General features: G+C 46.3%; 1 pseudogene; it reads right to left on the bottom strand.

Annotated features, from left to right (window-relative positions):
- Window positions 1-10,257: 10,257 nt before the first annotated feature.
- LOC109746439 (uncharacterized) overlaps window positions 10,258-25,519 on the bottom strand; it is a 110,882-nt pseudogene continuing 95,620 nt past the window's right edge.

Genomic DNA, 25,519 nt, shown 5'->3' with positions numbered 1-25,519 from the left:
TGTTCAGAATATTTGAAATTTTTGGAAATCTCAAAAAGTATTTGGAAATCTCAATAATTGTTCAGAAATTAGGGAATGTTCGCTCATCTGAAAAAAATTGTGATTCTTTTCCTGTGTTTTCTATAAATTGATTTGAAAAACCCGCCACAGTGTCGGTTCACTTTAGTGTCGTGCTGCTACAGGGTCACAATTCGTTATAACAATGCCGGCCTCCCAATGTCCCTACAATGCCTTGTTATTGGGCCGGCCCAGTCGGGGTGGCGCATGCAAAATACTGGCATTTTGACGCATAATGCATCGTATAGGAGCTACTTCTCTTCAACTCCGAAGTATTTTGACACAATAAAAATAGTTAAAGCTAATTTAACGAAAGAGCAAAGGGCAGATTATGCAGGTGTGTGACTTGAATTATTGATTTGACCATCCAGATAAAGAAATGAATCTGCCACATTAGAATTTACAATGGAAGGTTTCTCCGCATCCAATCAACACACAAGTCCCCTACCTAGGAAGGATAAGCTGGTTCACTTCAGGAGAATATCTTCTATGATCATACCCCAACCATGTCATTCATGAACAGGTTCCATAAGATCCCATAGAGTAGTAATGGAATAAGTCATGTGTGACGCCCGGATAATTAAGCTACAGTAAACCCTGTTAATGATGCTAGGTCATCGTAATTAAAGTTTTGCTAAACCTCGCTCGTTTAAAAAATTAGATTAAATACAAATTCAAATAACAAATCAAATTATAGTTTCATAAAATAGTGAATTAAAAATGTTCATTAGGTTGTAAATATTCCTTAGATAATTGTCATGCATCAATCAACATTTTTCTAAAGGTTTAAAATGCCCCTGGAAATCAAAACAGTAACCAAGACCGCCACATTTAGGTCATTTCCATTTAATAAAAATACAAAACAACTACTAATCGCTCCCAAACTTTTAGTGACAGTGAGGTATGTTGAATACTAAATATTAAGACCAGCCACACATTTTACAAAAATGGATTATTGTTAAAAGTGCAAAAAAAAAGAAAACAAACAAAAAAAGAAGAAGACCAACCCATCGCCCGCGCCCGGTATGGCCCTCTGGGCCTATGACATATGGGGCCCACATGCTAGAATGTTTAAAAAAATTAACTTAATTAATCTAGTTTAATTAAACTTAATTAATTCTGGTTAATTAAACCCTAATTAACATGTTAGTCTATGACAGGTGGGTTCCACTGGACCCACATGTCAGGTTTGACTCCAGTCAACCACACTATTGACTGCTGATGTCACACCTATGTCATGCTGACGTCATCACATACTATTCTGGATAATGTGGATTTAAATTAGTTAAATAAATTCTAGAAAATGTTTAAAACTTTAGAAAATCATAGATAATAATCCGTAGCTCGGATGGGAAAACTTTGTACATGGAAGTTGCTCAGAACGACGAGACGAATCCGGATATGCAGCCCGTTCGTCCGCCACACATCCCTAGCATAGCAAACACGCAACTTTCCCCCTTCGGTTCATCTGTCCGAAAACATGGAACACCGGGGATACTTTCCCGGATGTTTCCCCCCTTCGCCGGTATCACCTACCACTACGTTAGGTCACCCCTAGCACCGCATATTGCCGTGTCTTGCTTTGTGTTACATTTGATTGCTCTGTTATTTATTGTGTTCCCCCTCCATTACTTCTTTCCGGTAGACTCTGAGACCGGTGCCGATGTCCGTGTGTTCGACTACACCGAAGATGACCCCTCCTTCTTGCCAGAGCAACCAGACAAGCCCCCCCTTGATCACCAGATATCGCCTATTCCTTCTCTCTATTGCTTGCATTAGAGTAGTGTAGCATGTTACTGCTTTCGGTTAATCCTATTCTGATGCATAGCCTGTAATTGTTGCTACAGTTGTTACCCTTACCTGCTATCCTACTGCTTACTATAGGATGCTAGTGTTCCATCAGTGGCCCTACACTCTTGTCCGTCTGCCATGCTATACTACTGGGCCGTGATCACTTCGGGAGGTGATCATGGGCATATGTTATATACTTTATACTGTTACATTACTTATGATACTGTTCGGAGATGGGGGCTGAAGGGGCAGGTGAATCCATCCCGGTAGAGGTGGGCCTGGGTTCCCGACGGCCCCCGACTGTTACTTTGTGGCGGAGCGACAGGGCAGGTTGAGACCGCCTAGGAGAGGGGTGGGCCTGGCCCTGGTCGGCGTCCACGGTTACTTCAAAATAACACACTTAACAAGTTCTTGGTATTTGATATGAGTCTGGCCATTTGGTCTATACGCACTAACCAACTACGCGGGAACAGTTATGGGCACTCGACGTCGTGGTATCAACCGAAGCCTTCTTGACGTCAGCGACTGAGCGGCGCGCGCCGGATTGGACTGGAACGCCTTCTAGGCTAGGTCTGCTTCCGGCCGCGTTCGCAACGTGCAGGTGTGCAATGGGCGATGGGCCCAGACCCCTGCGCCATAGGATAGACCGGCGTGCTGACCTCTCTATTGTGCCTAGGTGGGGCTGCGACGTGTTGATCTTCCGCGGCCGGGCATGACCCAGAAAAGTGTGTCCGGCCAAATGGGATCAAGCGTGTTGGGTTATGTGGTGCACCCCTGCAGGGAAGTTTATCTATTTGAATAGCCGTGTCCCTCGGTAAAAGGACGACACGGAGTTGTAGCTTGACCTTATGACAACTAGAACCGGATACTTAATAAAACACACCCTTTCAAGTGCCAGGTATAACCCGGTGATCACTCTATAACAGGGCGGCGAGGAGGGGATCGCCGGGTAGGTTTATGCTACGCGATGCTACTTGGTGAACTTACCATCTACTCTCTTCTACATACTGCAAGATGGAGGTGGCCTGAAGCGTAGTCTTCGACAAGATTAGCTATCCTCCTCTTATTCTGGCATTCTGCAGTTCAGTCCACTGATATGGCCCTTTACACATATACCCATGCATATGTAGTGTAGATCATTGCTTGCGAGTACTTTGGATGAGTACTCACGGTTGCTTTTCTCCCTCTTCCCCCCTTTCCATTCTACCTGGTTGTCGCAACCAGATGTTGGAGCCCAGGAGCCAGACGCCACCGTCGACGATGACTCCTACTGCACCGAGGGTGCCTACTACTACATGCAGGCCGCTGACGACGACCAGGAGTAGTTTAGGACGATCCCAGGCAGGAGGACTGCGCCTCTTTCGATCTGTATCCCAGTTTGTGCTAGCCATCTTATGGCAACTTATTTAACTTATGTCTGTACTCAGATATTGTTGCTTCTGCTGACTCGTCTATGATCGAGCACTTGTATTCGAGCCCTCGAGGCCCCTGGCTTGTATTATGATGCTTGTATGACTTATTTTATTTTTAGAGTTGTGTTGTGATATCTTCCAGTGAGTCCCTGATCTTGATCGTACACGTTTGTGTGTATGATTAGTGTACGGTCAAATCGGGGGCGTCACATCATGTGACATGGACCAATTCCCTAAAGTTCCACGCCCTAAGGCAGAAGAAAAATTGTTTCCTACAAGTGTTATGCACAGTAGACATGCGTCTTGATCGGTGGACAAGCTCGGCCCTTAACGCACACGTTTTTGAATGAAAGAGCGGCCCTCTGATTTCTGTTAAAGAGACCAACTAACAAGAAAAAGCAACATCACAACTCCATCATCCAGCGCCTGAGAGCACATGAGTAGAACAGGAGACACAAGTAGACTCCAACTTTATATTAGGGCACCAAGCACTAGCAAACTTAGGAGGAAACCACAACTCAAACGCTAGACAATAGGAGAACATCAAATGAGAACTGAGGCATCCATGCGCAAAAAAAGACCCCCCTCCCCCCAAGAGTTGATGGTCACTAGGTTGTGTCGCCGACGAAGATCTTGAGCCACTGATCCGAAGAAGGCCAGAACGCCACCCTATGAAGTGCGGAACACTGCACTTGTTACCTGATCTATGAGCTTTGCTCCCAGCAACAACACCTTTTGATTTTCCTCCTTTATTTGTATCGGCTAACTCGTTATCCAATGAAAAATCATCTTAATTAGCACAATTAGATCATTAACCAGTTTTCTTAACAATGTTACCTCGTGATATTCACTGCAATTGTGGGTCTTGGAGATATGTAACTATAACCTCACGCAAGCCATGTGCTATTTACAACTAAGGAGAAAACTCCTATACCACTCCGACATATCCAGCCATCATTGTGTGGGTTACTTGCACACCTGCTGCATGATCGTACCACTATGGGATGAAAAGAAAAAGGAAAAAAAATTGCTCCTCTTTCAACTTTTCGACCCACACAACACTAGATGTACATACCCACGCGGACGTGTAACTCCTATTGCACTTACCGAAGATGTGTACAACTATAATTGTGTGCTGGGCATGTAGAATGTACAACTAAGAGGAAAACACTTGCTTATGTATCAACCCATCTGACACATGCAAAACAAAAAGCCTCTAACCACGGAGCGCAAGGTCGACATGTTTTAGCCTCCATATTAGAGGTTCCTGGCGGCGCACTCGTGTAATTGTATACCTCTCACTCAGTGTAGAGGTTTGTAATGTGCAACATGAGCCAAGGTGGCATCTGCGCAGATCAGACTAATCAACTTCTGCTTGATGCGTGGGTTCTGCCCTTGCCTGAGGTGCCCCATGCGACTCCTCTTTGTGGTGAAAACCCATGATATAGCTACAATGTTTGGGTCCGGCGATGGCGATGCTCATGTGTCGTTCTCTTCCTAAAGGCGTCATTGTTGGAGCACTTAGTCTGTTACTTAAGGCTGTCATCATTAATGGTTGTTTATATTGTTTGCTGTAGCTGTTATGTTGATCACTTTTTTTCTTCTTTTGCAACAATTTGGTTGTGTGCCCTCTGATGACTTGAGTAGCTTTTGAGTCAGTTTTGTGCAGAGGCTCGGTGTAATTGATATCTTCTCAATATTAATATACTTCCTTTATCATATTTTTTTGGTTTGCAGGGTTCATTCAGATTGCGCTTTTGTGTTTTTTTTGCCTTGGCATTGTTACAAACTGTTGCGCGTGCGTGTGTCTTCAGTAGAGCTAACTAGCACCTTAAATAACTCTGGGATATATGTTTAATTACCATGTGTGCATGAGCACACACTGCATCTGCCCAGTGGACTGCATCTGCCTGCCTGTTGAGGTGGTGTTGTTGCAACTGATTAATGCAATTGAAATTGAAATGGTTCATGTTTGTGCTGGTGGCGTACTTTGCCAGCCTGCCTGCCGTTGCAGATTCAAACATTTGGCGCTCGGTCTGAGTCTGACCAAATGACCATGCCATGCCAGCTTTAATTTGGCGCAAAAAGTCTACTACTAATTGGTTGGCACGTTGTGCTTTATGGCACAATACAATACACAGATGCTCATCACTTGTGAAATGCGAGAGAACAGAGAAGTCTGAAGAGTTGCAGCAGAGCAAGAGCAGCAGGGCTCGATGGGCACCTGTGTGAGCAGATGCTATCCCTGCTCTTCTCCCTCTCCCACCGCCGGTGACGACGGCCACTCCCTGTCTTTGTGCAGCGGCGGCTCTCCGACCGCGAGGAGCGCCGCAAAGCACGCCGTCGCCGTGCACCCGCTCCCGCTCGCCTCCGCTTCTCCCGCCGTCTCCACATCAACCTCCTCCTCCTTGCTGTCGGCCGCAACAAGCTCATCCATCTCCATGGCTACCACCGCCTCCTCCTCCTCGGCTGCAACGAGTCATTCCTCCATTTCCTCGCCGTCGTCGTCAGGTACAGGTCCCTTCTCGGCTGGCTACCTCAAGGTCCGGGCCTGCAGGGACATGGACAACATGGAGGTCGTCGTGCTCGACACCGACAGTAACAACAGGAAGAAGAAGAAGAAGCTCCCCCGGCCGGCCTCCGCCGCTCGACGTCCACTGTTGTTGCCAAGAACGCCGCCGACTCTGTCCGTGGTCATATCTCCGACGAAGAAGAAGCATGGCACCAGCAGCAACAGCCGCCGTATAGCTCCGGCGACGACAGCGGCAGCGAGGCGCCTGCGGCAGCTACCCCCTCGAGCGCCGCCTTCGAGAACAGTGGCTGGAGGCTCGGCGTCCTGCAGGAGCAAGAAGAGGCCTTCGTCGTCTTCTTCTTCCTCGTCATGCCGATCAGCAGCAGATTCTGCCGGGAGGAGGATGATCGCCGGGGCAACGACGGGCCACGCCGGCGGTGGGAGTGGCGAATTGGTGGATGACCTCAAGAACCCCCTCATGTCCATGGACTGCTTCATCTTCCTCTGAACTTATTTTTATGCATTTTTCACCATGCATGCATCTACTGTAATTGTCATCTGAATTGAATATGTATCTTCTTCTCCCTTCCCCTCGATTGTGTGATTTTTAAGCCATTTAATTCGGGATAGAGGGAGTATGTATACAGTAGTAGTAACAGTTTTTTTTCTGTAATCAATCTGTTGGTATAATTTGTCATGAACTTTATTATCTCATCATCTTCTTTCCAGTTTCATTCTTCTATGGTGAAGCTAGCCTTCTCTCCCTCTCAGGAATTCTTCTCTTCAACTCTGACACGAATAATGTATAGCAGCCAGCGTTTACTACTCGCTAACAATTTAATTTTCCCTACATATTCATTATTTTGACCCTGAACGTTGAGCAGGCTGTTGTACAACATGCAAACAACGAACACGGGAAATATTTTCTTTATGCAGGGAAACAGAGGTCACATGATTACTTGATTGATGCCAGGTAGAATTCAGAAAATAAATTGGCCATATCTGAACAAACAAAGAAAGGTAGTGCAAGTATTCTCATGTACATCAATTTCGTGTAGATTTCAGTTCAAATTCTATCGACTCTGCAAAAAATATGGTACACACAAAAATCCTCGACAACGCTGTATGGAACACCGAATAGTCAAGAGTGTGCTGGTAGCCTGATATCATGAGAACCAATGGAGCAGAAGCAAATATGCCTTACATGTCAAGCTGCTGTCCATGCTCCTCTTCCAATTGTTTCCGTGTAAGGGAAGCATCGAAACCTTGTTCTGGCAGGGTAAAAGGTTGTCGAGTGTCCTTAAAATAAGCAAGTGAATTAGCCATGGTATCCAGTAGGGCATCAAGCAAGCAAATGACAAGCAAGTAACGGTATCACGATAAGTACAATCTCGCTGAACTAACGTGTCTGCGGCTGCCCTGCACAAGCAATAATTGTATCACGATAACCTCAATTTTTCCACTCCTCGAAAGGCTTCCTCTCCTCGAGCTTGAACTTCTTCATAGGCACGTGCTGATCCAGTTGCTATGCCCATTGAGCTTCATGCAACAATGCAACAATGTGAAAGTACAATGTGCACGCCTGTCCGGGCTAGACAATGACGTGATCAACAAGTTGCAAATTGAGCAAATTAATGAAATGACCAACATGTAGAGAACCAAGAAGCGAAACTTACAAATTCTTCGAGTGACGCTCCTCGGTCACCTTCTTTGCAGTTGTGCATACGCACGACAATACTTGTTGACGACCTTTTGAATGGTGTATCATCGATGGAGCAGGGACTTCGCACCATGATCATGTATTACTTGCATGTTGTAGGGGGCGTAGTGCTTTTGATCATTGAACACAACATGCACACTTTGCCAAAATGTCATGGCATTTTGCTTCATGTCTTGAAACTCCACACTTGTGGTGAAGCACGCCTCAGACAACAATTCATCCTTCTTCAGTGAGTATGCGGCCATCATGTCTCCTTAAGGGGTTGTTTGGATAGATGGTTTGTAGAAAATCCGTTTTATATAAACTAGGAAAACGGCCTAACAACCTAAAACCACGTTTGGCTAGCCTAACTAATCTGTGGATATGGAAAACCGAATTTTCTATAACCCAGAATTTCGCGTTTGTGGAAAAACGAATATTAGTCGTTTTTGTAAAAACTCGATTTGCGTATCCTTGTTCCTTGTTGCCGATCCCGGCGGGCCCGTTCATGAGCGAAGAGAAGCTACCGAGGCTGGTGGCCATTGCCACGTCCTCACTACATATCGCCGGCCTGCTCGAGGGTCAGTGAGACGACGGCGGCTGTGATGGACTCACCGGTGAGTCGTACAACGTAGTCGTACTCGTACGTCCTCGTCTGGCCGCCGCGCCACGGCTGCCGCGTCCTCCGTGTCGTCCGTCCTGGTCGTCGTCGCAGCCGCCGAGGTCAGCTCGTTGAGCGTCGCCGCCGCCGGCACGCGACAACAAAGCAGGAGGAGACATATATGGCTGCAGCTTGGCATCGACCAAAGGGTTTGCACCAGTGGGCACAAGCTTTTCTCGTCCTTAACCCCAACGGCGAGGGTGCATAGCCACAGGCAGGGGCGCCATGGCCATGAACGCCGACGTGCATGCAGCGTGAACGACCAAAAGGAAGGTGGATCCAAAAGGAACGTTTCGTACATTTCGCAGCCGGTTGCAGATGCTTGCCCATGGTAGCAACTTTCTACGTGTGCGTGTACGCGACCGTCCGGCGAGATCAACTACCCAGCTCCATTACCTGCGTTTCATTGACGGAAAGTCGAGAATAAGAAGATCGCCGGAGAATAGGGAACTGGACAAACACACTTTTCGACCCAAACGTGATCTTCTATAAACTGACTATTAACAAAAAAGTTAGTAAAACCGGTTTTCCTAAAAATCATGTAAAAACTCGTTTTCTATAAACTCAATGCTAATATTTGTTATCCAAACAACCACTATAAGTCAACAACGACAACGTCAAAATATTTCGCGATGGCATTTGGTCGAACACTTGCCAGGTGCGGCGTCTGCCATGGACAACGGCGGTAGGGGCGGATGGTACCTGGGCGCCAGTAGGAGCGGCAGCGTAAGGCGGGTGGGTGTCTGGCTGGAGTGGTACATGTCTGGCCAGGCCTGGGCGGCCGCTAGGCTGGTACAACGGCGGTGGCGGTCTCAGAGATATGGATACAAAGCACAGAGGAGGGACAGAGTGGGAAAAAGAGCTCCCGGTGGGGTATTTTTTAGGGGCCAACGGTGTCGGAGTCCTTTGTGGCAGACATCCAATCTCCCCCAAATCTCTTCTATGTTTGTTTGATACCAGTTTGCGGGATTTCAGATATCTGAGTGGTCCGGACAAGACAAGGGGAGATTATCCCATAATTAACATGTGTTAATTAAACTGTAACAAGATCGACCACGATCAGCAGATTACAAGGTTCTTTATGAGTAGCTGGATAGATCTCCAAGTTAGGCTAGATACGATAGAGATCAATCCTAACTACAATCATTTATTGCAAATTTTTGTTGGCAGCTTACCAAGCTAACCGCTTAGTTCAGTCCTAACCATCACACGGTTACAACAACTCCATGCAGGCAGAACCTGCTAGTTGTACACGGCTTATAGTGCACCGTATGCATGTACATACACACAACTTAACACATCACAGAAAAGGCGATCTTATTTGTGTGGGCTGAGGGCTGACTGAGAGGATCGGAGTATATTTCTTGAACATTCATTCTCAATAGAATTACATATTTACGTGGACGCGCACCCGCAGCTCCGGTGGTAGGCAAACGACGATGATAGAGCAACGAGAGTCGCCACCGCCGCAACCGCTCCTACAACGGCGGCGACGGACCACGCCAGAGCGCCGCCGTGCCAGCCGCCCGGTGGATGCTCGATGGCACGCGATGCAAGTCGGATTTGCACGACGCTTTCACCCATGGAAAAACTCACATTGAAAAACTCAGCGGCGCCCTGGACGATGTTGTCTTCCGGGATCAAGTACTCTTCTCCCAGCAGGGGCTGTATTTCAGCCTGGATCCACAGCCGTCTGCCTATACCTAGGTACGCGACACTAATGGCGAGAAACATTTGGAGCTCCATCTGGTTGTTGTACTAGCTAGCTAAATGGTGATGGTGCTGTATTTTCGGAGGTAAAAGGATCTACGCATTTGTAGTCAGTCATTTTATCATCGTTTGTCCTTGCTGGCGCTTGGAAACTGTCGAGCATTGTCGAGGGCCAGCCAGCCCAAGAACAATGACATGTACAGCCTGCCACTTTGCGACAAGATTGTAAATATTAGGCGCCAACTCTAATCTCTTTGGGTTACTCAGCACGAACCTTCCTGAAACAAAAAATTAAGATTATACTCACTACTGTGCTTATAACTCTCTTATCGGTGTATCCGCCGCTTGATACTCAGGAAAATAGTCAGTAAAAGGCTTTTCTTGAAACAAGTAATCAGTAAAAGGCTTTAGAATGTGAAAGAAAATGGCACATACAATGTTTTCAACTGAGCAGTTCAATGAAAGGGCAGCTTTGCAAAATTTATGCATCCCATGATCACAAGCCGGAGAAGTTGAGGCAAAAGGGAAGTTGAACGAACAAACCCACAGGAGTGCCGGTAGAAGCATGGAAGCCTACTTCAGAATCCTTCGGTTTTGGATCGCCATGGACGTATGTTGTTACAAGTGCCACTGGTAAACCACACAACTCTGCCATGACCGCTAACCAGCACATGACCCTGCAACATTGTTCAACAACCTGAGGTGTCTTTCTTACCATGAAGCTTGCATAAACATGGTGTCAACAAGCCACCTAATATTCCCGCAAAAAAAAGCCAACTAATACCATTTTTGTAGGGAAACTCATATGAATAGCTAGCATTAATTAGTGCCAGACTTTGAAAGGTGAGGCAAAAGGATAGTTGAACGAAGAAACCTGCAGGAGCGTCGGTAGAAGCATGGAAGCCTATTTCAGAATTCTTTGGTTTCAAATCCCCATGGACGTACAACACCTTATTGTGTTGTTGTTACAAGTGCCATGGCAAAACCACACAACTCCGCCATGACCACTAACCAGCACATGACCCCACACATCGTCCAGTAACCTGAGGTGTCTTTCTTAGCATGAAGCTTTCAACAACATGATGACAACAATCTAACTAATATAACTTTTATCGGCAAACTCATATCAATAGCTATCATTAGTACCAAACTTTTGAAGTTGAGGCGAAAGGCAAGTTGAAGAGAACGAACCTGCAAGAGCGTCGGTAGAAGCATGGAAGCCTACTTCAGAATCCTTCAGTTTCGAATCCCCATGGACGTACGACACCTTATTGTGTTTTTGTTAGAAGTGCCATGGCTAAACCACACAACTCCATCATGACAATTAACCAGCACATGACCCCACACATCGTCCAGTAACCTGAGGTATATTTCTTAGCATGAAGCTTTCATAAACATGGTGTCAACAAGTCTAATAATATCATTTTTTGTAGGGAAACTCATACTGTATCAATAGCTAGCACTAATTAGTGCCAAAATTTTGAAGTTGAGGCGAAAGGGTAGTTGAACGAACAAACCTGCAGGTGCGGCGGTAAAGCATGAAAGACTACTTCGGAATCCTTTGGTTCCGAATCCCATGGACAAATGACACCTTGAGACAAGCTTTTTAGCACCCGGGTGTCCAGGCACCCCACTATCATTGCCGTCGGTCCAAAACCAGCTCCTTGAGATCCGTGTCAGGTCCTGTACCACCTGTTTAATTAGCAGGTCTTGAAGATCGTTCAACGCAATAGCTGACAATATTTTAAACGCAAATGAGCCTAGACTCACACTGTTCATTGTAGGCAGAATCCCTCGCGTCTGTGGCCAGCCAGTCCAGCAGGGTTGTCATGTCAGCCTCCTCTTAAAAGACAGATGTGACCACTCATATTTACCTTATGTGGCCAGCCAGTCAACATTGCAACATCGATGATTTGAGTACTCTTAATCTATCCAAAATAATAGAAAATCTACCAAAAATAGGATGGGCAGGAGCGGTGCGGTACGTGGCAGGACCTGGTCCTATACGGGACACTGCATGCACCGTCTATGGCTAGTCTTTTCAACAGTGGCGCCAGAGGACTAGTGTCTGCTGCCTATCCTGTGGCCTACATGTGCCCCATAAGCACGAGTATTTGTTCAGTCAAATGGTCTGCTAAAGCAAGCTGCCGCTGCAAGTGGTCTGCACTTCGTGAAGCCACTGCACGCATCTCGGGGGGACTCGACGGATAGGATAAAGGGGTGTCGGTACCCCGGGAGCTATCACACCTTTGCCATGACATCTTATTGTGCTGTTGTTACAAGTGCCAGGAATAAACCACACAACTCCGCTATGACCACTAACCAGCACATGATCCCACAAATCGTCCAGGTACCTGAGATGTCTTTTTTAGGATGAAGCTTTCTTAAATATGGTGTCAACAAGCCAACTAATACGATTTTTGTAGGGACACTCATATCAATAGCCAGATTCTGAAGGGTTTCCAAAAATTTACAAGTGCCACAGCTGTATCAGATGTCTAAGCATCAAATGATTCTACATATCGAGATATCGAGTAACATGAGGTGTCTTTCTTAGCATGAAGCTTTAGATAAACATGGTGTTAACAAGCCAACTAATATCATTAGCTACATTAGCACCAGACTTGTGAAGTTGACGCGAAAGGATAGATGAACGAACGAACCTGCTTCAGAATCTGCAGAAAGGGTAGTTGAAGGAACGAGCCTGCAGGAGCGCCGGTGATAGAAGCACGGAAGCCTACTTCAGAATCCTTCAGTTTCGAAGCCCCATAGACGTATGGCACCTGCTTTCTGCATTGTTGGTCATAATGTCACAGCTCGCAAAATCAGCTATCACATCTTGTCGAACTTCCGGGCTCTATATGATCTGCACGTACCTGACCTGCCACACTGCAGTCCTTCCACATCCCATCAACGCAAGCAGCGTATTTGCCGGTTTTAGATCAGCATGAACCACCACCACACGAGCTCTATTGGACTTCCTGTCTCTGCATCGATATGTATAGAGAACAATGCAGTTAGCAACCTACCCAAACAAACAAAGACGTCTGGGTGAGGAAGGAGGCTGCAAGCGGCTGCACCCAAAGTTAGCTTGGCGCACGCATCGCGATGAGTCGAGTGGGAGGTTAGCCGGCTTCACGTCTTCGTGCCGTGCAGCGAGTGATATGAAAATATGATCTGCATCGATATTTATAGGGCGTCTTTGGTTAGTTTCTCAGCGGGGCCTGGCTGAGAGGAGAAAAACGAGCCTGGCTGTGCCCCCAGAAGGGGGTGGCGTTGAGGTAGAAGAAGGCCTTGTATAGGCGCGGGTAGGTGACGAGGAGCTCGCCGGCGTCGTTGTCGGGCCAGAACCCGCCTGGCGGAGTTCCTCTGGAAGCCGCGAGCGTGGCCAGGAGCAGCACGTACTTGCGCATCTCCCAGAGGAATTCCCCCTCCGGCGGCGACGGCCGAGCCATGCCGCCCGTCGCCTCCGGCTTGGTCTTCGACTGCGCCGAGCTTTGACAGGAGCCTCTTCGCAAGTCCTCACGCCGTCTCCGACAAGACCAGCGTGACCTGGAGAGCGATGCAGAGTAGAACTGCGAATGTCAGAACGAGAACGTAGATCGAGGTTGACACCTTCCGGCAGCTCCCGGCGGCGAAGGCGCCCATGAGGCCGACGAGGTCGAGGATCACGCACACCCGCAGTGCGCGGGACCGTATCCCTGTCGCCAAGAGCTTCCTGTTCACCAGCAGCATGATGACGCCAAGGGACGCAACGAAGGCCGTCGCGTTGCGGTAGAAGAAGGCCACGTAGCGGCGCGGGTAGTTGTCGTTGAGCACCGGGTCGCCGGCGACATGGCCGAGCTTGCTCTCTTGCCAGAAGCCGCCCGGCAGGCTCATGCCGGCTTGGTAGGTGAGGCTCGCCGCAAGGATCTCAAGAAGCAGCAGAAGCTTCTGCCTCTTCTCCAGTGTCCGTTCGACGTCCGCCGCCTCCTCACCCCCCTTCTCGGGGTGCTCGAACAGCTCCTTGAGCCAGCTGGGTGCGCACTGTTCCACCTTCTCGGCCGGCTCCATGCCGGGCGAACCGGCCACACTTCTAACATGAAGACCACGACATGGATGCCGACGTAGAGGAACACAGGAACGACCAGCAGGGACACGTACACGGATTTGGACACTTGCCGGCCGAGAAGGCAAAAACGATGCCCAGACTAGCCAGAAGTTGGTGTATTTTGGATCGTACATCGTACGTTGTGATCTGCAGCGCTCGAGCCCGGGCACGTGCCCAGGGTGCCCGGACGGTAGAATCGCCACTGACCGTCGGTGGCGGCATCGCCTTGCCAGAAGCCACCCGGCGGGTTCAGTCCACCTAGGCGCTTAGGCGCCTGCCAGGACCCACATTGGCGGCTAACTTGGAAGCCTTGGGCCCCCTTCGTATAAAATTCCTTATCTGGCTCGCGTTGCAAGACCGGTGCTGGACGGCTGAATGTCTCGCTCGACATGGCCTTCCGCACGAGGACTCCTGCGCCCTATGCGACCAAGAAGAGGAGACTGTCCAGTATCTTTTGGTGGGCTGCCCTTTCTCCCGCCAAATGCGGCACGAGATCCTCATCTAGGTTCGATCCACTGCCGACATCCCGAGCAGCGACACTGACTTCTACGCCTGGTGGGAAACGTCCTGCAACCGTTCGCCATCCCTGGCGCACAAGGGTTTGGCCTCATTAATCATTCTCATCGCTTGATGGCTTTAGAAGCACCGGAACGCTTGCATATTCGATGGCGAGCAGCCCTCCATCTCCCGGCTTTCCGACATCATCAAAGACGAAGCGCGCATGTGGGCCAGGGCCGGCGCCACCGGACTGCATAACATCATTCCCAAGAGATAGCATTTTAGGCTTTTGGGGCTGAGCAACCCCATGTCTGTTCTGTTCCTAGTTCACTTCCATGCCTTCCTGCGTACATGGCTTAGTGAGCTCTTGTAATCCCATGCTGTACAACACTTCTCCTATCAATGAAAAGATACGCATCCTCTGCGTATTCGCGAAAAGGTTCAGTCCAGCTTGGTACGTGACGCTCGCCGCAAGAATCCGGAGTAGCAGCAGATACATCCGCGACTTCCGGAGAATCTGGTACGCGTCGTCATTGCCGTGCTCGGATGCTCTGCTTTGCTGCTGCTGCTGCTCCAAGTCCAATCTCTCAAATTTGTTGAGGTACCTTTCAAGTGCTTGTTGCCAATCGTGGATCAAATTCTCCACGGGCTTGCACAAGAAGACGAGTACCTGAATGGCGTTGTAGACGAGTACCTGAATTTGCTGCTGCTGCATCACGGTGTTGCTCATGAGCAGCATGACGACGACCATCGACGCGACGAACGCGGTGGTGTTGGAGTAGAAGAAGACCATGAACCGGGACGGGTGGTGGACGCGGAGCATGGAGTCGCCGGCCAGGTGGTCGCTGTCCTGGCTGCCCGGCCAGAACCCGCCCGGCGTGCTGCACCGGCCTGGTACGTGATGGGCGCCGTCGGCCGCGCTCCCTTGAGGTACTGCTTTGTCGAGTCCGGCGTTGCCATGCGTGTTGCAAGGCAACAAAGAAGGAAAGAGAGCATCGCATGGTAATTAAGCACAAGCAAAAGCAGTTATGGCAGTATGGGTCGATCAGGTGGCGCTTAGTTTCCTCCGTCGTCGTTCCTTGGTTTGAGTTACCGATGCGTACTTCACGCAAACAAAAACAGCTATCGATGTGTACAAGAAGGCAAGGGCATCGAAAGGACCGAGACGTTGTGCAGCCAGCTTTGTCGAACTTGCCTCTGCCCCTCCTAATATCCGTCCTCGATCTAGCCAGAGAGGTTTCGGTGACAGGCCGGTGTAATCGAAGAGGTCCCAAATGGAAACGGTTAATTAATCCAAGTGCAATCTTCTTTTCGTCGGACGAGCTGACTGTAGCTCATACGGTTAGGTTCTTTTGTGGTTGGACCAGACCAACAGGGTTCAAGTCCTAAATTCGATACTCATATTCGCATTTTTTTAAAGTTATTTTAGTCTTTTCGACGATGTTTGTTCAATAGAACGAGACATTCTTGTCGACTACAAAAGCGTCTGAGTAGTATGAAAACTGAACACCTACTTTGATCGCACACACTATTAGTTCGCAATCTGGAAGCTCGTTTATGTGATTTAGTTCTTAATTTATGTTTGTGGGTCCATGCACAATGATTTTTTGTAGCTCCACTCATCGGTGACACGTCTAGGATTTGAAGCTAGGGTGGTCCTATTTTTTTTTTTTTTACAAAAAACATGACATGTGAACTTTCTAAGTAGATTCCAAATAAACACATATAAATAGATCAATATTGTCTTACAATCGTAATAAAACTCCTAATCAAGTCTTAATTTTGCATGAAAGAAGTCTACGTGGTACATACTTTGAAAAATTAAAGAAAACTATGTTTGTGGCCTACGTTTTTGCATGGCCTGAAAGTAACCGCTGAATGTATACGTAACTAGACAATCATCCAAAAGACTATCATCCATCTCATTTCTCAAGTGACTAAACTCATGGAGGAAAAATGCTCGCTCAACATTCGCCGTTGCCACCGGTAGAATGAACACCAATATTAGAAGCAAATACACAAAATTATGAAGTATATGTAACATCTTGTAGCTTTGTCTTCACTAAAAATTTGATTTGTTTAATTGAATAATTAATTTGGATTTTCTATTTTGTCATTTGTTAAATGGTGAGTAACAAAACCCCTTCTCTCTTGCATTGTTCTGGATCAAGATTCAACCCCCAACCATCGGACACTACCTTGTTGTGATATTTGGGAGGAACCCAAATTATTTTGCAACGTTAGCACAAGGGTAGATATCACCGTGATGCAAACCCTCCGCTTATTAAATGAATGAAGGTATTTTCTAAGTATATACCAAATGGTCCTCGATATAGTTGGAATTATTTGTGTGGCCTCATAATTGTCTAGTGAGGCTACCTTTTAAATTTCATTCGAAATGGAGTCCGTTTGATACCCAAACTTCCAAATATTCAAGGTGTAGTAGCCGGATTAATTAATAAACACTTGCGAATAAAAAATGTTGTTGGGTCGGAAGCCTCCTAGTGCACAACTATAGTCCATCTTAGCTTCACATCCCATCCTCTCAGGTTGAAGCCGTCGGATCACCATCCAACGAATCAGAGCAAACCACCCAAAGCCACCTCATATAAATAGACCCTCCATTCGAATTTTGAAGGCAACCTCCCACTCATCTAGCCCGCCCTCTCATTTTGCAACCACCCCCTCTAAAAACCCTCACTAGCCTGCACCTCGATCCTAATCCCGAAAACCCTATCCCCTCTTCCAATCTATCTCAATATGAGGCTTAGATTCGCTCCCTATGGCGCCCCGGACATTGTCCGCTTGTCCTCTTTGCCCCCAGCCACTGTCAGGCGCCCGAGGCAGCACTCAGATGCGCTCCCATGAGTACGCAGCCGCGCCTGAGCGTTCCCACGCCTCCAGGAGGCCCGCTGCGCTGCCGAAGCAACGCTGGCAATTGCTAGACCTCACTGCAGAACCAGGCCATCCGCGTGTCCCCCTCCCCCTCTTCCTTTGTCTTCTTCTCTCTCCCAACTCCTCTCTCTCTCTCTCTGGAGGTAGTAGTGGCCGGTTCAAGTGGTTTCATTGTAGGCTATGCAAATGGATAAGCGGCCTTTCAAGACCCTAGTGTGGAACTTGCGGGGATTGAACACACCGGAACATAGCAACGTGATGTCCCGAGTGATCCTTGCAGTGAACCCAAGCATCGTTTGCTTACAAGAAACAAAGATGGAGGTTGTAACCCTTGATGTGGTGAGGCATTGCCTTGGAAATAAATTTGAGAATTTCTTTTACTTGCCGGCCGTGGGCACACATGATGGAATCTTGTTGGCTTGGGATGCCTTGGTGGCGAACGTGTCTCACGGCTCCGAAGGAAATATGCCCTAGAGGCAATAATAAAGATGTTATTTATATTTCCTTATATCATGATAAATGTTTATTATTCATGCTAGAATTGTATTAACCGGAAACTTAGTACATGTGTGAATACATAGACAAACAAAGTGTCCCTAGTATGCGTCTACTTGACTAGCTCGTTAATCAAAGATGGTTAAGTTTCCTAGCCATAGACATGTGTTGTCATTTGATGAATGGGATCACATCATTAGAGAATGATGTGATGGACAAGACCCATCTGTTAGCTTAGCATTAATGATTGTTTAGTTTTATTGCTATTGCTTTCATCATGACTTATACATGTTTCTCTGACTATGAGATTGTGCAACTCCCGAATACCGGAGGAACACTTACTGTGCTATCAAACGTCACAACGTAACTGGGTGATTATAAAGATGCTCTACAGGTGTCTCCGATGGTGTTTGTTGAGTTGGCATAGATCGAGATTAGGATTTGTCACTCCATGTATCGGAGAGGTATCTCTGGGCCCTCTCGGTAATGCACATCACTATAAGCCTTGCAAGCAATGTGACTAATGAGTTAGTTGCGGGATGATGCATTACGGAACGAGTAAAGAGAATTGCCGGTAACGAGATTGAACTAGGTATGAGGATACCGACGATCGAATCTCGAGCAAGTAACATACCGATGACAAAGGGAACAACGTATGTTGTTATGCGGTTTGACCGATAAAGATCTTCGTAGAATATGTACGAGCCAATATGAACATCTAGGTTCCGCTATTGGTTATTGACAGGAGATGTGTCTCGGTCATGTCTACATAGTTCTCGAACCCGTAGGGTCCGCAAGCTTAACGTTCGATGATGATTTGTATTATGAGTTATGTGATTTGATGTACCGAAGTTTGTTCGGAGTCCCGGATGAGATCACAGACATGACGAGGAGTCTCGAAATGGTCGAGACATAAAGATTGATATATTGGAAGGCTGTGTTTGGACACCGGAATGGTTTCGGAAAGATTCAGACATTTTCCGGAGTACCGGGGGTTACCGGAACCCCCCCGGGGAGTTAATGGGCCTTCATGGGCCCTAGTGGAGAGAGGAGGCGGCGGCCAGGTGGAGGCGCACGCCCCCCAAGACCAAACCGAACTGGACTAGGGTTGGGGGGGCCCTTTCCTTCTCTCCTCCTCCTCCTTCCCTCCTTCTCCTAGTGGGAATAGGAAAGAGGGGGTCGAATCCTAGGACTCCCCCCATGGCGCGCCCCCCTTGGGCTGGCCACCTCTCCTCCCCCCTTTATATACGTGGGAGGGGAGCACCCCAAAGGCACACCAAGCCTTCTCTTGGCCATGTGCGGTGCCCCCTCCACAGTTACACACCTCGGTCATATCGTCGTAGTGCTTAGGCGAAGCCCTGCGCCGGTACATAATCACCGTCGCCACGCCGTCGTGCTGACGGAACTCTCCCTCGGCCTCAACTGGATCAAGAGCTCGAGGGATGTCATCGTGCTGAGCGTGTGCTGAACACGGAGGTGCCGTACATTCGGTACTTGGATCGGTTGGATCGCGAAGACGTTCGACTACATCAACCGCGTTACTAAACGCTTCCGCTTTCGGTCTACCAGGGTACGTGGACACACTCTCCCCGCTTGTTACTATGCTTCTCCTAGATAGATCTTGCGTGCTCGTAGAATTTTTTTTGAAATACTATGTTCCCCAACAGGCTCTGGTTAATTCCGATTGCCGGGACACAATAGTGGTTCACGGGCATGTATGGGCCACAACTTGAACATGAGAAGTTGGAGTTCATACAAGAGTTGGTGGATATACGTGACCTTCATGTTGGACCATGGATGGTTGTGGGAGACTTCAATCTTCTGGTCAACCTAGAGGATAAGAGCAATAGTAGAATTAACAGAAGAATGTTGGCTCGCTTTCGAGTAGAGCTAAACCTCTTAGAGCCAAACGAGCCTTATCTTAATGGAAGACACGATACATTTGGTCAAATGAGAGAGCAAGGGTGACCACTGTTCAGGAAATCAGTAACTGGTAGCTGCTCGGCCAGCTTGGGAGTAACGATTAATCGGCGAATTAGCCTATTAACTGGATTAATCGGTAGATAAAATAGGAACTTACGAACATATGTCTAGTCTTTTTTATGTATTATACCATACTCTCATGCTCCCAGGTATGTAATATACCCAAATATGCTACTATTTTGTTGAACCCTATCTATTGGCGAGCGAGAGGGGAATGGGAGGGGTTACGGGCCAAAATTCCGGGCTTTGTTTGCCCACAAGTTAATGGGCCAACAATGATTAATCGGCCTGATGATGACCCACAAGTATAGGGGATCAATCGTAGTCCTTTCGGTAAGTAAGAGTGTCGAACCCAACGAGGAGCAGAAGGACATGACAAGCGGTTTTCAGCAAGGTATTTTCTGCATGAACTAAAATTATCGTTAACAGATAGTTTGGTAGCAAAGTAATTGTAGTGAGCGACAAATAGCAATAGTAACAAAGGTGCAACAAGGTAGTCCAATACTTTTTATAGCAAAGGATAGGCCGAAACTTTCTCTTATAGAAAGCAAAGCGTTCTTGAGGACACATGGGAATTCATCTAGTCACTTTCATCATGTTTGTTTGATTCATGTTCATTTGATTCATGTTCGTTACTTTGATAATTTGATATGTGGGTGGACTGGTGCTTGGGTGATGTTCTTACTTGAACAAGCCTCCCACTTATGATTACCCCCACTCGCAAGCATCTGCAACTACGAAACAAGAATGAAGATAAATCTAACCATAGCATGAAACATATGGATCCAAATCACCCCCTTACGAAATATCGCATAAACTAGGGTTTAAGCTTCTGTCACTCTAGCAACCCATCATCTAATTACTACTCCACAATGCCGTCCCTTAGGCCCAAGTATGGTGAAGTGTCATGTAGTCGATGTTCACATGACACCACTAAAGGAAGCAATGATAAGTCTCCAACGTATCTAGAATTTTTGTTCCATGCTCTTATATTATCATTCTTGGATGTTTTACAATCATTTTATAGTCATTTTATATCATTTTTTGGTACTAACGTATTAAACATAGTGCCTAGTGCCAATTGCTGCTTTCTGCATGTTTTTTACATCGCAGGAAATCAATACCAAACAGAGTCCAAACACAGCGAAACTTTTTGTGGAATTTTTATGGACCAGAAGACATCCAGTGGGCCGGAGAAGCACCTGGGGGGGGGGGGGGTGGTGGTGCCCCGAGGGGGCACAACCCACCAGGGCGCGCTTGGAGGCCCAGGCGCGCCCAGGTGGGTTATTCCCACCTCGATGGCCTCCCGCACCGCCCCTTGCTCTATAAATACCCCAATATTCCAGAAACCCTAGGGAGTCGACGAAAATCAATTCCAGCCGCCGCAAGTTCCAGAACTACCAGATCCAATCTAGACACCATCACAGAGGGGTTCATCATGCCCATTGGTGCCTCTCCGATGATGCGTGAGTAGTTCTTTGTAGACCTACGGGTCCGTAGTTAGTAGCTAGACGACTTCCTCTCTCTCTCTCTCTTTTGATTCTCAATATAATGGTCTCTTGGAGATCCATATGATGTAACTCTTTTTGTGGTGTGTTTGCTGGGATCCGATGAACTTTGAGTTTATGATCAGATCTATCTTTTTATCCATGAAATTTATTTGAGTCTTCTTTGATCTCTTATATGCATGATTGCTTATAGCCTCGTATTTCTTCTCTGATATTTGGGTTTTGTTTAGCCAACTTGATCTATTTATCTTGGAATGGGAAGAGGTGCTTTGTGATGGGTTCGATCTCACGGTGCTTGATCCCAGTGACAGAAGGGGAACCGACCCGTATGTATCGTTGCTATTAAGGATAACTAGATGGGGTATATTTCTACATAAATAGATCTTGTCTACATCATGTCACCGTTCTTATTGCATTACTCCGTTTCTCCATCAACTTAATACACTAGATGCATGCTGGATAGCGGTCGATGTGTGGAGTAATAGTAGTAGATGTAGGCAGGAGTCGGTCTACTAATCTTGGACGTGATGCCTATATAGTGATCATTGCCTGGATATCGTCATGATTATTTGAAGTTTTATCAATTGCTCAACAGTAATTCGTTTACCCACCGTTTGCTATTTTTCTCGAGAGAAGCCACTAGTGAAATCTATGGCCCCCGGATCTCTTCTTTATTATATTTGTATTTGCGATCTATTTTTATTTGCTTTTATTTTCAGATCTATTAAACCAAAAATACAAAAATACCTTTCTGCACTTTATTTGATTTGCGATCTATTTATCTAATCTATTAGAACTTTACCCCGTCTCTTTGCCAATTTCTGGCGCCGTTAGCCGAAAGGGATTGGCAACCCCTTTAACACGTTGGGTTGCGAGTATTTGTTATATGTGTGCAGGTGCTATTTACGTAGTGTTGCTTGGTTCTCCTACTGGTTCGATAACCTTGGTATCATCACTGAGGGACCTACCATTGCTGTGCTGCATCATCCCTTCCTCTTTGGGGAAATACCGACGTAATTCTAGCAGACATCAAAAGGAATTTCTGGCGCCATTGCCGGGGCGACATCATCAACATCTACCTGGTTCCTAATCACAAATCTCATCTCCTCGCAATTTACATTATTTGCCATTTGCCTCTCATTTTCTTCTCTCCCACTTCATAAGAATTTGCCGTTTTATCCGCCCTCTTTTTCGTTCGCCGTTTTCTCGTAAGATCTGTTTCTTTAGTGCAATCTTGTTGTGTAGTCAAAATGACTCAAGAGAACACCAAATTGCGTGATTTCTCAAATACCAACAACAATGATTTTCTTAGCACTCCGATTTCTCCTCCCACCACTAGTGTGGAGACTTGTGATATTAATACCGCTTTGCTGAATCTTGTTATGCAAGATCAATTTTCCGGTACTCCTAATGAGGATGTCGCGTCCCATCTTAACACATTCATGGAATTATGCGATATGCAAAAGAAAAAAGATGTGGACAATGATGTTGTGAAGTTGAAATTATTCTCGTTTTCTTTGCGAGATCATGCAAAAATTTGGTTTTCTTCTTTGCCTCGCAATAGTATCGATTCTTGGAATAAGTGCAAAGATGCTTTTATTACTAAGTATTTTCCGCCCGTGAAAATTATTTCCCTTAGAACCCAGATCATGAATTTCAAGCAACTTGAACATGAGCATGTTGCACAATCTTGGGAAAGGACGAAATTGATGCTAAGGAATTGCCCAACTCATGGGTTAAATCTTTGGATGACCATACAAATTTTTTATGCGGGGTTGAATTTTGTTTCTCGTAATCTTTTAGATCGCACCGCATGTGGTACTTTTATGGAAATTACTTTGGGCAAAGCCACCAAATTGCTTGATAATATTATGGCAAATTACTCACAAGGGCATACCGAAAGAGCTCCTACTAGTAAAGAAGTTATTTCGGTTGAAGAAATTTCTTCTTTGAGTGAAAAAGTTGATGCTCTTATGAAATTGGTTGCTAATAAAAGTGCCCCTATTGATTTTAATGATGTGCCTTTGTCTACTTTGATTGAGCAAAATAGTGATTCCGTAGATGTGAATTTTATCTCGTGAAACAATTTCAATAACAATGCTTATAGATGTAATTTTAATCCTAGGCCTTTTCCTAGTAATTCCTCTAATAATTATGGTAATTCCTACGGTAATCCTTCTTATAATAATAATAGAAACACCTCTGATCTTGAGAATAATATTAACGAATTTATCAATACTCAAAAGGTTTTCAATGCTACAATGGAAGAAAAGTTGAATAAGATTGATGATTTGTCTAGAAGTGTTGATAGAATTACTCATGATGTAGAAAATCTCAAGATGAAAATTTATGTGCCTAAGGTTGAGGAATCAATTAAAGCTCTTTATGTTTGTATGGATGAATGTAAGAAAAGAACCACTATGCTTAGAGCTAGAAGAGAAATTTTAGAAAAAGCATTTTCTAGTGATTGCTTTCATAAAAGTGATGAAGATCTTAAAATGATTGGTGTTTATTCTATTGATTCCTTGTTTAGAAGAATTAAGATTGATGAAAGAGGGACTGGAGAAGAGTCAACTTTAGCTAGAAGGCGTCCCGATAATTCGGAGGGTGAAAATCTTGTTGAGAAAATTGATAAAAATGGGTTTGAAGAGGTCAAAACTTTAACTAGTGATGTGCCCACTCTTTTGGATTACAAAGACTTTAATTATGATAGTTGCTCTTTGATTGATTGTATTTCTTTGTTGCAATCCATGATAAATTCACCCCATGCTTATGAACAAAAGAAAGCTTTTACTAAACATATTGTTGATGCTATGATGAAAGCTTTAGAAGAAAAGTTGGAATTAGAAGTTTCAATTCCTGGAAAATTACATGATGAATGGGAACCTACTATCAAAGTCAAGATTAAAAATTAAGAGTGTTTTTATTTATGTGACTTGGGTGCTAGTGTTTCTACAATTCCAAAATCTTTATGTGATGTGCTTGGTCTTACTGATATGTCTGCAACGTATCTATAATTTTTGATTGTTCCATGCTATTATATTATCAATCTTGGATGTTTTATATGTATTTTTATGCTATTTTATATGATTTTTGGGACTAACCTATTAACCTAGAGCCCAGTGCTAGTTTCTGTTTTTTCCTTGTTTTTGAGTTTCGTAGAAAAGGAATATCAAACGGAGTCCAATTGAGCTGAAAATTTACGGTGATTTTTTATGGACCAGAAGAAGCCCCCGAAGCAAAAGAGTTGGGCCAGAAGAGCCACGAGGCCTCCACAAGGGTGGAGGGCGCTCCCTACCCCCTGGGCACGCCCTCTGACCTTGTGGTTGACTCGTGGCCCCCCTGACGCGAAACCGACACCAAAAATTCCTATAAATACAGAAACCCCCAGAAATAAACCTAGATCGGGAGTTCCGCCGCCGCAAGCCTTTGTAGCCACCAAAAACCAATCGGGACCCTGTTCCGGCACCGTGCCGAAGGGGGAAACCATCACCGGTGGCCATCTTCATCATCCCGGTGCTCTCCATGACGAGGAGGGAGTAGTTCACCCTCGGGGCTGAGGGTATGTACCTGTAGCTATGTGTTTGATCTCTCTCTCTCTCCACTACAAAAAAAGACACATCCGTGACATTTTGGGTCGAACGATTTTTTTCTGTCATACATATGGCACTTCTATGACGATAATTGTGAGAAAACCCGGTGTCATCATAGATGTGGTGGGCTCCTACTTCTATGACAAAAAATCATGACAGAAAATAGGCTTTTCGTCCTGGGCGGGCCGGAGACGCAGCTGCATGACATTCTTTGGGCCGTCCATGACGGAAAAAACCATGGTAGAAGCAAGGGAGAGGAAAATTTCGGGGAGTTCCCGGTTACGGTGGGAAGTCGGGGGCCGAGCGATGCGCGTTTCTCTCGTACACGTACGCGCGTGTGTGCGAGGCGTTGGCTCTAACTGAACCCGAGCGAGGCGTTGGGATCTAACTGAACCCGAGCAATTGCACTGCAGGCTACGCGTTACTGAATCCGAGCGATCGATCGATGGTTGTTAACCGAACCCGATCGAGCGATTCCTTCGCTACTGCTGCTAACTGAAGCCGATCGATTGGATGAACAGTGAGCGTTGCGGGGGGGGGGGTTGGATGAACAGTGAGCGGTGGCGTTGCCTCTGGATGAACAGGACCCCGTGGTGTGGAGGGCTGGATGAACAG

The sequence above is a fragment of the Aegilops tauschii genome, chromosome 2 (assembly GCF_002575655.3).
Source record: "Aegilops tauschii subsp. strangulata cultivar AL8/78 chromosome 2, Aet v6.0, whole genome shotgun sequence".
Classification (NCBI taxonomy): domain Eukaryota; kingdom Viridiplantae; phylum Streptophyta; class Magnoliopsida; order Poales; family Poaceae; genus Aegilops; species Aegilops tauschii.
This window is presented reverse-complemented; position numbering and strand designations above follow the sequence as displayed.